The sequence below is a fragment of the Triticum aestivum genome, chromosome 3A, assembly GCF_018294505.1.
Source record: "Triticum aestivum cultivar Chinese Spring chromosome 3A, IWGSC CS RefSeq v2.1, whole genome shotgun sequence".
In the NCBI taxonomy this organism is placed as follows: Eukaryota; Viridiplantae; Streptophyta; class Magnoliopsida; order Poales; family Poaceae; genus Triticum; species Triticum aestivum.
The window spans coordinates 54,736,259-54,754,486 of NC_057800.1; the positions used below are offsets into that span (position 1 = coordinate 54,736,259).

Consider the following 18,228-nt stretch of genomic DNA (forward strand, 5'->3'; position numbering starts at 1 on the left):
GAAAACCTTGCGATGTGTACAACTTCTCGTAAAACTGTTGAACCTCAGCTCGGTCTTCATCGGATTACTGCATGTCGTACCATCCGTACGGACCAGGTTTTCTATCTTATTCATGCGCTTACGTTGGGCAGCCTGAGCATGGAAATAGCCTGTATTTCGGTCGCCCTCTCGTAGCCATGGAACACGTGATCGCTGACGGAGCCAGATTTCTTCTTGATGCAGTGCTAACTTCAGTTTCTTAGCCACTATTTTCTCTTCATCTGATGGCCCCCGTCGCAAGGAATTAACACGTAATCGGGATAGCTGCTCCCGCAACTTCTGTATATTGCGCGTCAAGCATCCAAATTCCTTTGCCCCCCACGCTGCAAGGTTGCCCTGTAGCGTCGTGAGAGCTCGAAACACACCCTTTAAACCTTCTCGGCCTGCACCCTTTTGCCATGAATCGAGCACCAATTTGTCATAGTCCCCATGTGTTTGCCACATGTCCTCATATCTGAAAGGTTTTGGTCCTCTAGGTGCTGCCGACCCCAGGTGCTCGCGAAAATCCACAAACACAAAGCAATGATCTGATTATGTTGTTACAATATGTCTCACCTTGATGTGCGAGAACATCTGTATAAGAGCAGAATTACCAAACGCTCGGTCTAGCCGGGCTTTCACATTTGATCTCCCAGGCTGCATATTATCCCATGTATATTCGGTCCCCGACCAGCCCAAATCAATAAGAGAGCACTCGTCCGTCACCTCCCGAAAAGCCCGCATTTGCCACTCCGGCCTAGGACTTCTGGAAAAATTCTCCGAGCCACACAAAGTTTCGTTGAAATCACCTACACACATCCACGCATCATGTTGGATCGCATGTAGCGTTCTCATGAACCTCCAACTGTGATGACGATCTTCCACTTTGGGGGCTCCGTAGAAACCCGTTACCCGCCATTGTTTCATGCCATCACACTTCTTCCGCACCATAAGATCAATATGGCCAGAACTGTAACTCTTCAAATCTGCGTCCAGTTCCCCAGACCAGAACATACCAACCCCCCACTAAGGCCAACACTGCTTACTGCGAAGCAACCAGCGAACCCTAGTAGGAGTTTCAAACCCTCCACTCTTTGTGCAGAAATCTTCGTCTCCATCACAAACAGGAGAACGGGCCCTTCCTACTTCACAATATTGCGAAGCTCACGAACTGTCGCTGGGTTCCCAAGCCCCCGGCAGTTCCAGCTTAAACAACTCATTGCTCCCGGCGAGGCTGTGCCGCAGCCACCGCCGTTTCCTCCGAAGTCTGAGAATTAGTAGGTGTAGGTTTCTTCTTTTTTGGATCCGGCTCTATCTCGACCTCTCTGTCCACACCCTCCGACTTGTTCTCTCCCTCTTTGAAGACCACCATAGCATTAGTGGCCTCTTTTTCTTGCACCTGCTGTTCGGTTGGAACGGACGGCAGTGCTATTTGCCTATATACTTGCTTCTGTCCTTGAGGGACTCCCTTCCTTTTGTTCTTTTGAGTGCTCTTTTTAGGGGGAGAGACAACCTACGGATAAGCATCTGTTTTGGCATTCGTCGTACGAGCTTCCTTGTTGCTGTTCTGACTGGATTGCTGCTCTTTGGACGAGCCCTCACTAGTCGCTGATTTCTTTTTCTCTTCCGGTGCTCTCAGACTAGTCTTGAACGGTAAATCACCGTTCTCATCCCTCGACCCAGGTGTCATACAATGAAGGTTAGAGTGCCCCAGACGCCCGCAAGAGAAGAGAAATTGGGCACCTGTTCATACTGAATATCGTACCAGTCCCTGCCGCCCCTCGCCGCTGAATCGATCAAGATCCATCTGCATAAAGGTTTCCTAACATCAATGGTCACTCTAGCTTGCAGGAACCCCCCAACAGGATCAAATTGGACAGCAGAAGCGTTCTCATCTATCTGCCTTGCTACTGCTTTTCCACGCGTGTCGTTCCTCAGATTGAAAGTAAGGTTTAAAACCCTAGCCCAAATCCGAAGCTTATCAAACTGTAGCTCTGACGGCTGCATACACTCTTTAAATTCCGTAAGAATCATAGCATGCCTACTCACATGCCATGGAGATCCATCCCACACGCGATCACGATCGCGCTGAGTCTCAAATTCCGCCACAAAGATATTTTCCCTCACCGAGCGGAACGCCAGACCCCTAGGGTTTCCCCAAGCCGGGCGCAAAGCGTTGGCGATCGTCTGAATATGCAACAAGTTCCGGTGTAAAACCTTCCCTGCGATCGCCCACACGGGTTTTGCGCCATCATCAATATCATCCAAGATCAATGGCGTTGCCTCCTCCTCTGTGAGATCAAGTTTCCCCATGGCTTCCTCCATGCGCGCCCTTGCCGCCCTTGGCGAGAGGGTGTCCTTGCCGCTTGATGAACCTGAGGCCGCAGCCATCCGGTTCCCCCCTTTGCAGCCTGCCGACGAGATCGATCAGCGGCCGCCGTTTTCCACTCGAAACCCTAATCGCCTCCTGAGGTGGCTCCTAGTTTTTCAGGGAACTCTCGCCCATACTGTATTATATGGTCGTATCCTGTAGCAACCAATCGTGGATCATATTTGCGAAAGACTACATTAGAAGTTTATACATAAAAAACCCTAATCATGTACACTGAAATTAAGGGATGGATCATGGACGAATGCGTACTTGTCGCCGGATACCAGATGGCTAGGTCGCCCTTATGCGGGCACGGCCGACAACGAACAAGGTATCCGCGAACGAACATGTGGTTGGATGGTTAAAGGGACTGTGATATCTTCAGTCCACCAGGATTCAAATCCTTGTGCTCCTATTTACTCTTGATTTATTTCAAGATTTCCGATAAATGCGCATTCAGTGGGAGGAGACGTTTCCGTCGACGACTAGGTGTCTACGGTAACTTCATAAATTTCAAAATGACATGTCGGCTCGGTCTTTCGGTGTTGCTCATAAGAGATAAGATGTGTGTGTGCGTTCATAAGAATGAGTGTATACACATATATATAAGCACTTGCATCTGTACCGTGTTTAAAAAAAACGAACAAGGCATCCCAGCGACCAAGGCGCTAAGCGATGGTTGAAGCCTAACAGCCGAGGCGAAAATGATCGATTTGATTCACGGGTACGCGTGCGGCCGTGGCCCCTCTGGACCTAGCCCATTCTATTGTTTTTCTGGACTGTACTGGACTGGGCCCTGGCCCCTCTGGCCGGATACAGCTCAGCTTGGCAAGTCAGCTTGATATGTGTACGTGAGCATCTTTTATTCTCCACTAGCAAAACATGTCCGTGCATTGCAATGGAAAAAAAATATGGACCTCTACTCAATAATTATTTCTGAAGACCCCCACATGCATATGCCCTCTATTCCAACATGACGTCCCATCCGAGTTGTCGTTTATCCTTTTTCATGAACTCGTCGAGTTGTGTCCACATGGTCATAAAATTGTCCAAATGTGGTCAATCCCTAGGCGACGAGCTTGGCCACCGCACCGCTCATCTATCATTGAACTGCGCCAGTGCAAGATGATGCTTAGACAAATATCGTCAAGTTGGAAGCGAGGGCTGCCCTATATATGTGAGACCTTCCCGGCACCTGGTCCATATACAACCCCCCTACACCTGCTTACTTTGAACTTGCAATAAATTTTTTTTGAACTTTTTTTGAATTTGCAATGTTATGGACTTGTTTCATGAAGAAAGGACATGTCATGCACTTGTACCACCTAAATAAGGTCTAAACGGTGCTGGTACATAACATGATTATTTGTACTGTACACACATGTGTAGTTATTGGCTAAGTAAACTTAATAAATAAACAGTTAGTCACCCTTGATGGATACTATATTTTAAAAGATCACCTTGTAAAATTCTTTCTACTTTACATGATTGCCGGCGAGATTTAAAAAGTTGAACGGAGTTTTAGATGAACTCCCCAATCTAGTTAAATAAAGTGGGGAAGTGAATTTCAAAAAAAAAAAGTTGAGTGGACAGTGTATGCTGGCGTCGTTTTTGCGCTCCTCCCCTACTTCCTCGTCCTTAGTGGTAATTTTTTATTTCTTTTTTGCTCATTTCTTTCACACCAAGCCACAGTTGTTTCACACCTACAGCCCACAATCCCTAAATCCTTCCTCCTTCATTTTTAATTTCGTAGCCCACGCAAAGAGATACCTTCAATTTTTTTCTAATTTTTTCTATTTCTTTTTTGCTTCATTTCTTTCACACCAAGCCACATTTGTTTCACACCTAGCCCACCTTGTCAGCCCACAATCCCCAAATCCTTCCTTCCTTCATAATTTAGGGCATTATCATTATGCAAGGAATCACTCTACCATCTATCAATGGTGGGATATTGACAGCAAGACACGTACAACACCATAAGGTTGAAGCTCAAGCTGAGTTTGATTCAAACTTATCAATGGAAAATCTAGAAATTAAGATGGTGTAAAAAGAGAAAACAACATGGTATCTCTACTACCTAAAAGAACCGTAAGGTTCCGTCTCCCCTCTTACGTCGTTAGTTTCGTCAAGCCCTCCCGCACCGCGCGCTATTGATTTTTCTTCAATCCTCCCCGCGTTGATTTTCCACATGGAAACCACTCCTAAAAAACCGACGCCAATTGATTCCCCTGCCCTATCCCCACCTGTGATCTGGCCGCCGCGAAGCTCCCCGATCTGGCGAACCGGGAGGATGCGCGCTCCCCGTCCTCGACCTCCCACCAGCAACGCTCCAATGTCACCGTTTTGCGAGACCCAAGGATTTGCCGCTGCCGCCCGGACATATTTTGCGGCGTCGAGGAGGGGGGTGGGAAAGAGTTCATGTCCTCCCTAGGCTGCCGCAGCCGGGCTCGTATCGTCAGGCAGACATGGAGTCGGTGCGGCCGCCAGCCACGCCCCGTTCTTCTCCCCTCTCCCTCCCAGTACATGCTCCCCTGCCTCTTCCCCCATTCTTGTGGTCAATCATGATGGACTCTTGATTTTTGAACATATATGTTGCTTGTTGTGCTGCAGTCGGTGGGTCGTTGAGGTGGGGTGCGGCAACTCGCGATACGACAAGGAGCTACTGCGGTAGGGTGCCGATGGCGACCAGGTCACCTACACCTACATCAACCTCTACCTGACCAACGTCCAGCTCATTTTCACTTGGGAGTAGGTGTTGCTGATTCCATTTGAATTTCCAAGCAATCTCGCCCTTTGCAGCCTTGCAGGTTCGTCTACCCATGTCACTATCCCCCGCAACAAGTGACAACTCGGTAACGAGCATCGCTATGAAAAGAAACTGGGAGATACCAATCAACATCTGTGCAACAGTTCTTGTGGAGGCTAACCCATAATAGCTTACCTTTGAGACTCTCCCTGAAGCGTACAGGAATATTATGACATGATGTGTGTGTGCTGCAAATGATTAGATAAGGACAACCCCCCTTCATAAGATGCAAGGAAGTGAAGAAACTATGGAGAAGTTTAGAGCTAGGACTACATCCACATGGATGCTAAAGAAGTAGTACAGTTAGTACCAGACCTACCGGAAGGTCAAAGAGTACTTCTTACAAGCATGCTATGGAGGTGGTGGAGCCGCCGAAACAAGGTAAATGCTGGGGAAACAGAGGGGGTGCATATAGTGACACCAAAATTGGGCTTGACATTTCAGTTCCGTGGAGCGCAAACGCACGCAGAGCAGCGGCAAGCCAACAACACACTCCTCTGAATCTGATCCTGTCCACATGTAATTTTTTGATTCATTCCCAATTTCTTTCCTTAAATTTTACTAAGGTAATTGTCTATTTGTCTGTGTTACCATAAATAAATCATGGAAGATCTTGTTCGGTAATCTTGTTGCTTGCAGATTATGAAAAGGCACAATTGTTTAACAAAAGTTTTTAGTTGATAGCATAAACAGTTCACTCAATTGTGTTTACAGTTTAGTGTATGTAACCATTAACCATGGAAGGCTGGTTATTCAATAATGCACCGAGTACTGATTATATCTACTGTAACACTACCTCTATAAACTAATATAAGAAATTTTAGATCACTAATCTAAAACGTCTTATATTAGTTTACAGAGGGAGTAGTATATAAATGGTTCAGAATTTGTATTGTCCTTTAGCTTGGCCCACCCAGCTTTTTGTTTGTAGCTCCTCCACTGAGTTACATTTCTCATTTCTGTATACAAATGCTTTCTGTTCGAGTTGTATCATAAGCATATGATCATCAGATTAGCTAGCCTGAGATTGGCTCCTTTTCCGGTGGCTCAAAGGCAACGGAGGTGATGTCAATCCGTAGTTTACTTCTAATGACTGCATGTCATGTAATAGAGCAAAACTACTTTTTACTACTTCGTCACCATGGACTAATTGTGTTCTTCTTTACTCCCTATGCTGAAAAGCGAGTAAAACACACGCTTTAATGTGTGTTCAAAATTATATTTTTTTCCTTCAAATAAAATCATGGTGTGTAATAATATATTTTCATGAAATGAATAATGTTTATACCTTGGATGAAAGCTGACATGATAGTTTGTGTTCTCCTTATAGGAATTAGATAAACATGTAACCATTGATGCTTAGTTGATGAACTTTTTCGTTATATACATGTGATATTTAGACAAACCCAAATATCCCTTTTTCTTTACATGCTGGGTATAATGGGCCTTTTGATTTATTTTGAAGAATGGTATTTGTGACTCAAAGAACAAGCCATGTCGATGGAGGTGGCGAGCCTGGATTTGTAGGTGGAGACGGTGGGGAGGAAGAACAAGAATAAGAAAAAAAACTGATTTGACGGTAGAAAGGTTGAAAATGTCACCTGAAGTGCATTAGAACTTAAAGGTGTATGTTCAACATGAATAGAAATGAGCAACTAGAATGTATGTGCCCTCGTGCAATGCACGGGCATTCACCTAGTGTACGATAAAAAAGCGGTATGTTTACATGTCCCTTGCCGAGAACTCTGCCATGTTATTAGACGATTGTATCCTGTTCTTTGCAAGATGAAATTTATTCCCCTGCTCCATTCTGACTCTTGCTTCTGTTTATCGGACAACAAGATCAGAAATTGTAAGTAAGGACCATCCTCATCTAGATTTGAGATTGAAAGCAGGACTAACCTTGGAAGCAGGAACATGGACATAATATCCAAGTTGTGATGATGTCAGCGGGCACCAAATCGTGCACAGATCAGCCTTGGCACAGATTGATTTTCCTCGGCGGATGTCCATGCTAGAGTTATGGTTCTGCTACAAATATGCCTGCAACTCACTTCTTGGACCGAAGTTCTTCTTCATGAAAATTTGCCCATGCTCTACTGTGGTGATCTCAAACAATTCTGCTCCATCTTCTTTTCCCCCAAAGCTCTAGTGTTGGAGAAAGCCACAAAATTGGGTGGCACCTAGAACGGCACATCACATACATGCATGAGTTTGCTGGACAAAGAAATAAAAATTACTTCCCATGTACTGCAACAGCTGTGGCCTGCATACTGCTTCCGCCGCTTGTTCCCCTGCAGGCCGCACTGCTTGAGCCTGTCCTCTGCCTCCCCGGTCAGCGGTGCTGCCATTCGGCCGGCAAGTTGAGGCGTGGCTGACACGACATGGGTAGGAGCATTGAGGCACCCCTAGCGGCGAGATTGGCGGCGGCGTAAGGAGACTGCGAGGTGTGCCATGGTGGAAACGTGCTGACTTGGAGCACAGTAGAGGAAGAACGTAACATGTGCCGCCGGCGAGCGTGTAGCGTATAGCCTGGCGATCATGGCTGCAAAGAACGACGTCAGCGAGGCGCACAAGGATATGACGCTGCATGCACTGAGCGACTATGAGCCGTCTAGGGGGCCTACCAGCAAGGAGCGGAGGCCAGGCCCCAGCAACGACCGTGACACCGGGATTGGATGAATACCTGCAGCGAGTCATCGCCCATGATGTCATCGCGGATGAACGGGTACTCGTCGTCCTAGCTTCGTGGCTGTTTATGGCTGCACAACATGGCAGCGGCGGCAGGCCGGGGGATTGCCACAGCGGCGCTGGCCAGGACCCCGGTGGTTGTCACCCATGATTGGCGGTGGCAGGATGAGCGCAACCTCCACGTTTCGGTCGCGACATTGTGCTCCCGCTCCCTTGCATCGCCGCTGATTGCGGGAGCTTCTGCACGTTTATAGAGGATTTTAATCGGGAGATCCAAGTACGTGCAGGGTTACAATCACAAACTGACCACAAAAAGGAAACAATCAATCAGCCTTGCGGGATACAGAAAACTAAAAACCTAACGCAGCCTTGTGGGAAACAGTGAGGAAGGAAGGATGGCCCAGCCCAAATAAGAAAGGAATTGATGGCCGAATCGCATAACCCAATCAACGGCCCAATCACAGAACGCAGTCAATTAGGAATAAGAAGAACGCACGGAAAACAAAATAATGGAAGGAAAACAACAATAGCGTATGGAAAACCTTGAAATCTTCCACCCTTTAATATTAATAATATTAGGTAAAGATACGCAGGTAAAATAGTACCACCTCGGATGTAGAAAATAATATAGGTGAAAAAACTGAAAGCGTAAATCCACGGGAAGAAGCGTATTGTGACGGTGAACCCACGAAGTCAATCCATACTTTATTATTAAAAAAAACTAACACATATGCCCGTGCGTTGCCACGGGGAAGCAAATCCTCTCATGCTTCAAGCGACCCACCCATCTTACACCATGGTCATATTGTCCACCTATTCACGACAAACCTCATAAAATTCAACCCGATGAGGTATCACATCCGTCGCACGCTGCTGTCGCAAGCCCCTCTAGTCGCAATAAAAAAATTTCCTGCACTGTCCTTCAAAAAACAGAATGCATGTAAACTGATAAATATCTACCTAATAAAATGTTGCAATGAACAAGCCAAATTATGTGGCCTATCCTAGCTAAATTTTGGCTATATTAAGAAAAAATTTAAGATAGCAAAACTTTGATTAGCTGTTAACACTGAGATGTTTGGGAATGAGAAGATACATCTCTATTTTCGGACGGAGGGACAAGTATACACAACCACCAATCAACAACGTGCATCAAAGCTGATCATTATTTTTTCTTATTTCCCTTCCGTGCATTCTATCCAATTATATCCGCTATATATATATATATATATATATATATATATATATATATATATATATATATATATATATATATATATATATATATATTATAAGCAATTCCTTCCTTCCTTTCTTATTATCCGCCGAAATTGAGGATTGAAATCATTTTATTTCCTTTCCTTGCATTCTATGCATGTCGTGATCTTTCCTTCCTTCCTTACTGCTCCTTCATTTGGACTGCTTTCCTTTCTTTTCTTACTCTGTCACAAGAACTCAATTCCTTTCTTTCCTTATTTCTCTCACACGTCGACATCTTATTTCCTTCCTTCCTTTCTTTCTATGCATGTCGTCCTCTTATTTCCTTCCTTTCTTTATATGCATGTCGTCCTCTTTCCTTTCTTCGTTTATTTATTCCCGAGATTGCTCCTTGATACATCGAAGAGACGAAGATCAAAGGCGTACATAAATTGAGTGGATTAGACGAAAGAAGGCGAGGTGAGACTATTTAATAGAAAGAACAATTTTATCTACAGAAAATATTGGGATAGCTCAGTTGGTTGCAACGATTGATCTGTGAAAGGAGGTCGCAAGTTCAATTCTCTACAAGAGCAAATATTTTTACCTTACCTTATGTGGGCCTTCTTTCTTGGGCCACAAAGCGACGACCAAATTTATGTTCGGAGGAAGATCTTTAGTGCGTACCCCCAAATTAGTACCACCTTGTTTATGTTACGATTTTGTTCATACAAATTGTAAAAACGTATTATGACATAAGAAAAAAGCGTATTGTGGCGGTGAACCCACGGAGTCAATCCGTGCTTTATTATTAGGGACTAGTACAAATGTCCGTGTGTTGCAACGGGTGATTTTTTTTTGTAAAACCTGCTCTGTGTGCCATTACATGACATTTCATATATGTAGTTTCGATAAATATCGGTAAACAAAGTGAGAACACAACACGCAATATGCGAGAATTAGGTTGTGCAGATGTGGCAAGATCTCGAGGGCAAACATTAGCCGGCGTGTCTTGAAACAGGACGTGCCCTCACACCATGAAATTGCCTCATGCATCAAGGCGATGCAATTCTTGATTGGTTCCAACTTCCAAACCTACGTGGAAATTGATAATGAGGTCGTGCCTAGGATATATCCAAACCTACGTGGAAATTGATTATGAGGTCATGCCTAGAATATATCGAAGGAACATATATTAACATGAGATAAGAACTTGTTTAGTCTAGCTGCCTGCTCTGGTTTTGAGTAGTGCAGCCTTCACCGAATCTTGTAACAATTTGAACACCCGGCCGGTGTGCGCTTTTTCTTTTGTTTTCTTTGGATCTGGTTGATCTCTGTAGTGTTGAACCAGTTGATATAAAAAAGGGACTTTTAAAATACCATTTGGAAAACTGAAAATATCATGGCGTTATCACGGATTTAGATCCTAAGGACCAATCCAGAATATTATTTGGCCGAAACGTACATTGCCATGAGTAAACATTTTTCCCGGACAAAATAGATACAAAACGCAAAATAAATATGAAAATCCAACACAACATAAGAATAGAATTGTCGCCTGGATGTTTTTTATGTACATGACATGATTTGAAAAGTCATCGAGTCTTATGTAACTGGACTGAATGAATCTTATGGTCATTGGTAAAGACACAAGGCACATGTAACATGCAGGGGTTATAGCCTGGAAGAAGGCACCTTTTTTCTTTGCTTCTTCTTTGCATGGCTAAAATCCATTTTCTAGAGCAGCAAAGGATGTACAGGTTTTCAACCACAATTAAAAATCCTTGGCTTGTTTTACTGCCAAAAAACAACAACAAATCTGCATCTGTTTGGCCGCATAAAGAAAAAAGGAGGATCAAGATGTTTCTGTGATTAAGTCATACCATCTCTTGCTACACATCCTGCTCTGGTAGGGAATTGGCATTGACAACAAATCCAACTGAAACTTCTTCCTCGGATTTTTGGTTTGATCCTATAGTTCTTGCTCCTGCAGCTTATTTTGTCAGCCATTAAATTGAACATATAAACCACGCTAGAGTACCCGCCATTCTAGGGGCACTCCTCGCGCGAGACGTTTTTCACCACACGATGAATCCACCACAGTACTTTTTTGGCTGCTGGCAGCTGGTCAACCGTTGGCTTTTTCACACATTAGTGTAAGCTTTTAGAGAGGCTGACGGGTGGGACTCGTTGGCTGTGGGGTCATGCTACTGATGTGAGTTTTCTCCAGTTTTTGGTACACGAGGTGTGCATCGCGTCCTTGCCAATCGTGGCCTGGGTAAAAGGAACCCTAGAGCCCTCTGCAGGCGCCTCCCTCCTCTCGCGCTTCCTCCCCATGACCCCACCTCGCCTCGCGCCGCCCATCTCCGCCTCCTCTCTCACGTCCTCCCTACCACCATGGCCTAGCCCACCCTCGTCAGCGACCTCCCCAAGCCCCCTCTCTCTCGGGGGTGCTTCTGGTCGCAATCTGGAAGAAGAAAAGGAGACCCCGGAAGAAGTTAGAGCGTCCTGGTGGTGGCTAGATCGATGCAGCTGACGGCGAGTGCCGGTGAGCGACGGGGATGCCCCTACCTCTCCGCACCTTCTCCCGGGTTCCCGATCTGGAACGGGTCGGACGGACGCCGGCGAGGCCAGCCTCCCCTTCACATGCAGGTACTCCCCCTCTCCCCTTTGTGCCCTCTCTCTCTTCCCCAACCCCTCTTTCTTGTTACACACAGCCATTGGGGCAGCACACCATATAAATCCAAAAGTTAATCAGGTGCTTCTTGCCCCTCTCTCTCTCTCCCTCTCTTCACATGTACTCTCCTGGATTGAGTCAGATTTGATTTATTCTTGTTTCCTTTCCAGATTTAATTTCATCCTTGTTTCCAAGGTCTTCCTATTCATAATCTATTAATTAATGACTTGTACATACGTATTTTATCATGTCTACTAATAATCTCACCACATTACAGTTCGTACATCAGTTTATTTTATCTTGTTTCCTTCAAGTATGTATTTAGGCTGTTCATTTTTCCTTTTTCAGATGTATGCCATGTATGTGTAACCATGGTTCTGAAACACCCCCATTCCTTCTCTTCCTATCAATTTTCTTCGATTCAGTTATTTGACTAAATGATAATATATGCCCCAGGGTTAATTAGTACCTAAAATGCTACCTTTGGTTTGTGAAAAAGATCTAGAATGGCTTCTGCAGCTCCTGTTATGTTTCATTGATTCAGTCATGTAGTAGGATAGTTCCACTGGGTTTTACTAAATGGTTTTGTAGCTTTACTTAGTGAAAATGCCTCAATTGCTTTCTGCAACATTGCTTGTCTATTGGCAGTTGGACCATACTTGGTACATGAGCCTTGTCGTGAGTAGTGGTGCAATAGTGACCTCGACGAGGAGGGAAATGTCCAGAATCCAGACATGAGTAAGGCACCAAAGATGACTGGAAGCACTCAAAAAAGTTTACCACACTGGAGCTATGTCAGGTACCTACTGACCTCGACGAGCAGGGAAATGTCCAGACTCCAGACATGAGTAAGGCACCAAAGATGACTGGAAGCACTCAAAAAGTTTACCACGCTGGAGCTATGTCAGGTACCTACTGTTCTTTTGTGTTGCGTGTTTTCTATTTCCCGTCAGAAACTCATTCCATAATCAATTTGCAGGTTGTACAAGGGCAGTTAATGAATATACTTGCGTTCCTTTTACTCTCAGGTAAATCACTAATTATTACATGCTCTTTCATAGTTGAAGTACCTACGAAAGGTAGTTATTTTATCCTTCTAACACGAGCAACGAACATTTTTTGCCATGAATTATGGTCACATTATTGCTTCTTGGTTAAAAAAACAGTAGAGGGTTGTAGCTATTTGAAGTGCAGAATTATTAAGTACAGAGCAAGGATTCCAATTGGTCATACATGAAGTGATACTCTTGCAAGAGCTATGCAATTAAAGTTCATTTAATTACAGTTTCACCACACTATGAAAAGGGTACAACCTACCAATCTTGAGAGCATTAATGTAACAACTTTTGTAGCTTAGAAATCCAATGGGAACTAATAAGGTAAATATGCTCCTTTCTTGCAGACTTGCAGTTCTGTTTTATTCATTACCCTGCTGCAAGCTCTTGGGTGTGTAATGTATATAAGTAAATTGTCTTTGCTTCTAGGTCCAAGGGACAAAATTGCTGAATGATTTTGGCATCTCCTGATTTTCCTTCTCCATGGTTTCCATGTTCTGTGGTCTGAATTCAGTTTCTTTTCTTTGTCTAAATTCTGTGCAAATTGATGGAACCCACACTATTTGCAAGTTCGGTTTGCCTTTTCCTTTAAAGATTTGTACTGCTCTATTTTTTTTTAATTGTCGAGGCAACAAAATACCCCTTATGTCATGTATACTTCTTTGATAGCAGTTTATTAAGTGCTTATACCATAATATCTCTGATATACATACTGTAATTATAATAGTAGCAATCTAAATTTATCATTGGCTTGAAAATAAAATATTTGTGAGGATAGAACGGAAATATCAGCTTCACTCTGCATTTCTTATAGATGTACCTCGGAGAAATGCAGAATTAAGAAGAGCTATTTTCAAAACACCACTATCTATATCTCTATATATGTGCATAACTCAGAACTCTTTTTGTCGGTACATGATTGTGCACCTCCTATGCCTGCTTAATTGTGTGTTCATTTTGTTAATCAAGAAGCATATGATTTTATGGCTGGGTACGTTGAAAATATATAAAACCTTTCTTCTTTTGGATAATCTGTTTCCCTTTCCCTAATCTTTGTTACTTGCCGACACATCTATGCATACTATTCACTACTGCTACCAATCGCATGCTTGTTTGTTCAGATACTTGAATGGTGGAACATGGCTTTTGTTCGATGGCGATTTTCCATTCTTTGTATGTGTTGCATTCTTTTGTCCAAAAATAGAGATGTACGTTCTGCAAGAAGAAAATGCTAAGTCTTTTACTAGCAAAAATTTCGATCTTGCACATTTAGCTTTCTACGCACAGTCTCACTATCATCTTGTGTAGTTTATTTATAGCGGTTGAATACAAAATTTTAGCCCTCCTATTTTCGAGTATGAATCGGAATCTAAATCAGCAACTGTAAAAATGATTAGTAATTGCGCTTACTTTTCAGAGTCTCCTCCTTTTCTCGCTGTTGAATCCCTGCCACCATCATGTCCAGACTGGTTGTCTCCATGGTTGTGGCGCCAAGGTCACCGCATCTTACATCCTGATGCATGTAAGACAATATGATTAAGCTCCATGTATTTGTTAATTTCTGGTCTTACTAGCGTATATATTCATTTCTATTTTGTGCTCATGGGCCCTCGATGTATTACGTACAAGGTGTGTTAGGTTGAAGCATGAGGCTGGAAGGGGTCTTGTGCGAGGACTAGCATTTGCTTTAGTCAAACCAAAATACTTCTAAAATTGTAGCTGCACTTGTTGGTTTGATGTACATGAGAAGCCCCAATTTTGTTGGCAATAGATGCATGGTTTCTCAGTAATTAAAATAACTTAATTTTTTTGTATGATGTATGGTAGTCATGTGTCTGATTTTCTTCGTGTATCGGATTCCAAGAGTTTTAGGATGGGCGGTACGGTTCTCATGTTTGATGGTTTTTACTTTCACAAAATTGGTTGATGCTGATGAGAATGGCACCGGTGGTCTTTGACACTTATATTTTTAATGTATATAATGTTCACAATTTTATTGTTTTACTCTCTTTGGTTCAATAAGATTAAGATACATACTTTGCCTTGTGCTAAATCTGATGTCATTCAGATTATAGGATTTTTAGGATAGGTTGCAAGTCTCTTGTTGGACGTTTTCTTTGTTTCTTAATTTTTTTGTGATAACATAGGTGATTCTATTTCTACCTCAAACTTGCCTTTCTATGTTTCAGTTTCAAGAAGACATTATTTGATGTTAGATGGCCATTATGTTCGTGTCATGTGGACAGAGGACTAATGGTACTCTTCCATGAAGAGAAGCAAATGGATCAGTATGTAGTAGCAGGTATCAATGTTTTCTCATTCCGATGATTCTGAAGTAATTAGATTGAGAAAATTGCTTTATTCCTCAATTTCTCTCTGAAACCTTTTCCTTGTCCATAGTCATACCTAAATGAGTTACTTTATTTCCTATAGCTCTATTACTTTTTCCCCTAGAACATGTCTCTTTAGTCCCCTTTACAATACCATGATCAGGAGGCAAGAAATATGTGTGAATGGAATAAGAACTGTATATAGTTATTGATAAGCATCTTCCTGTATTGATATTAAATGACACCAATATCTGAAAGTTACTTGTCTACTTCCCCTCTTGTAGTTAACGTTTTGTTTTGATTTTTGGGTACTTCAGTAAGGTCACTCATCAAGGAAGTGTCTTCTCGTTACTTGCATGATGAAGGACAAAATTGGTTTTCTAACTTTTCATTGTAGGTGCTTTGGAAAGTACAACTGTACAATTATGCGACATAATAATGCCTGGAAATTGGCCTATGGCTGTATCATTTAAGATATTTTGGCGTCTCTGCCATCCTATGGTTGTTCAACTTCTCTTTTGAAACGAGGCTATCTAGAGGATTTCAAGTTATGTCTTAGGAAGGTAATTGTTGGTTATAGTGAATGACTTGGTCTGACTATTTGTTCATTTGGCTATCTGAATGCAGTCCCATGTGCATGCTTTTTGCAGACATTGATGAAGATTTGAGAGGCAGGGGGGATTGCTCAAGTGGAAACAGAGCAAGAACCAGAAGGAGCTTAAGATTTTGCTACTACCTTGCTAATAGCTTTCTGAGGTAATTAAGCTAGCTGCATGCATTTTTGTTTTTTGCTGTACCGAGGTCACTATTCTAATTTAGGAAATAGAAACATTAAGTGTGATTTAAGAGTCTAATAGCAAATGATGTTAGCATGAATGGATTGTGTCTTGTACATACTAACTAGCAACAGAGTCTAATTCTTCCCACATAGTGGTTGTCACTGGAGACTTGACCAGCCTGGACTTTACTTACTTCCTGCATTATTTCTTCTTTGATTTAGGGAACATCAAATGCATGAGATAAGTGTCAAAATTAGTACTCAGCGACACTTATTTTGGGACAATTATAAATAGGTGTGCAGTTAGAATTTATCTGACTCAGGGTTTTCACACCTGGTTCGAGGTCTTGAGCCCTCTTCATTCATTTGAACATGTGATTTACTTTTATTTCTACTATAAATTGAGCTAATTAGAAATTCTATAAATGTGTTTTTCTTGATAAATTAAAGCTTATGATGATGTGTATTGGATTCTCATTTCTTTTCTTTCATCATAGATCAGTTAGGTATTATCCAGGCCCAGGTACCCATCCTTGATGATGGATTCCACGAGCTAAGCTGCAGGGGTGAACTAAGTTGGGATTTTGCAGCAGCGACGGTCACAACTACCGGTGGAGATCGAGCTAACGATCTCCCAAAAAATTCTACAGATTCATCAAACACCGAAGGAGGTTAGTGTATACCTGAGCGGCAACGGCTGCCGTTGTGGTCTTGCTGGAGCCTCCTTTGCCGTGGAAAGTCACCAGCTTCAGGGAGCGACAGTGGCAACTGCAAGGATTCGGCTCGCCGATACGAGCAACGACGACCCCATTTGCCGATTCCGCAGCTCCGAGCTGCAGCAGGACCTACCGGGCCACCGAGATGCAGATGGAGTTGTTGTGCCTCCGAGCTGTCGGGATGCAGTGCCTTTGAGCTGCAGTGGGAGCCGCTCCGCTACCAAGCTACAACATGAGCCGCCCACGAAGATGGCGCCCAAGCTGCCCTCGTCGGCCTCCTCTTGGTGCTTTCTTACTTCACTTCAGTACGAGTAAGGGGGAGGGGAACACGACGAAGATCTGGTCGATGGAACCAAGGATGCCAGACACGTGGTTGGTGTTCTGTGTCCTGGTGGCAGTCCGTGAAGCAACTATTGACGTCTGTTTTTGTCCCTCAGCACATGTATCTTGAGGGCAAGATTGTAATTTTCTTTTATCTTTGAGGCTTGTGATGTTACTCAAATTGTAATCCTGGTGGAGCCTTTTGGTTCTGGTTTTAATGAAAGCAGGGAGGCCCCCTCCTTGGGAGGGTAGGGCTCGGAGTTTGCCAAAAAAAGGACCAGCAGTCAACCATGGAGAAGAAAATTTGAACAGAATTGCAAATTTGCCCGGGGGCAGTAGAGTCATTTTGCATGGCATTGTGCAAATCAAAAATATTTTTCACTTCTTATGCATGTATTATCATGAACAACTTTGTTGCCGCACAAACCGTAAAAAAGACATAATGTCTTCGGATCAAAGTGAGATTTTATGTTGTACTTTGTTCAGAGGCAAAATAAGTGGGCAAGTTCCATCTTAGTCAAAAGAAGTAGTTGATGCTTTAGTGCTTACGTACATTTATCTTTTCTTTGATCTATGTGATGATGTGCTTACTCTACCTTCTTTAGATCCATGAATTCTTATATCGTGCCATGTAATATATGGTCCATAAACATTACCTTTGAATATCCGAGGACTATCTAAAAAACTATTTACCTCTCATCCTATTATGCTATAGAAATGAGGTTTGGAATCGTGCTTATTGTTTCATTCTAAAATATTATAATAGGCTTCTTGGCAATGGATGCAACGAGTCATCTACCATGGAAACATCTATATGATGCATCTGTACCTATGTACCTTGCTTAGCAATGTAAATAAGCTACTGTAAAATGATCTTGTGCCTCTCTTATAACGCTATGTATCGACTGCATCTAAATGTTCTGTTGTGCATGGTTTGAATGCTCATTCTACATTATACCATCGCTTCCATCTCCCGGTCTTCCCAGTTGGCAGCTATGCAATGCATCTTTGCTACTGGAGCTTGCTTTATAAAAACAATGTATGCTATTGTAGCTATACAATGCATCTTTGCCACTGTAGCTTGCTTTATGAAACCAATATATGCTATTGTCAGATGATCTCATTACTTCCTTTAGTCTATCATGGTACCATGTAATGAGATATAAGTATCTATTTAGTTGGTTCTAAATCAGTCATGTATGTATGCTTTCAATACTTGGCTCGCTCTCGCTTTTTGCGCCATGGGCGCAACGAGTCATCTAGTAAAC

The 18,228-nt window shown here is 43.0% G+C and overlaps 3 long non-coding RNA genes across 5 annotated transcripts; 1 reads left to right on the forward strand and 2 right to left on the reverse strand.

Moving 5' to 3' along the window:
• Positions 1-6,776: 6,776 nt before the first annotated feature.
• LOC123060216 (uncharacterized) lies at positions 6,777-8,104 on the reverse strand. The gene is made up of 3 exons (XR_006427811.1): positions 7,882-8,104; positions 7,098-7,740; positions 6,777-7,018 (listed from the first exon to the last, which is right to left on the reverse strand). It is a non-coding gene; the product is annotated as an uncharacterized lncRNA (long non-coding RNA).
• A 3,234-nt stretch (positions 8,105-11,338) lies between these two features.
• LOC123060217 (uncharacterized) lies at positions 11,339-16,704 on the forward strand. 3 transcript variants are annotated; one of them, XR_006427812.1, is made up of 8 exons: positions 11,339-11,735; positions 12,409-12,668; positions 12,740-12,788; positions 14,233-14,337; positions 15,005-15,117; positions 15,543-15,708; positions 15,796-15,901; positions 16,421-16,704. It is a non-coding gene; the product is annotated as an uncharacterized lncRNA (long non-coding RNA). The 3 variants fall into 3 exon arrangements; XR_006427814.1 differs by having other exon boundaries at positions 16,426-16,681; XR_006427813.1 differs by lacking the exon at positions 14,233-14,337 and having other exon boundaries at positions 11,340-11,735.
• On the reverse strand, positions 14,090-16,883 carry LOC123060218 (uncharacterized). Its single transcript, XR_006427815.1, has 2 exons — positions 16,607-16,883; positions 14,090-14,328 (listed from the first exon to the last, which is right to left on the reverse strand). It is a non-coding gene; the product is annotated as an uncharacterized lncRNA (long non-coding RNA).
• Positions 16,884-18,228: the final 1,345 nt, after the last annotated feature.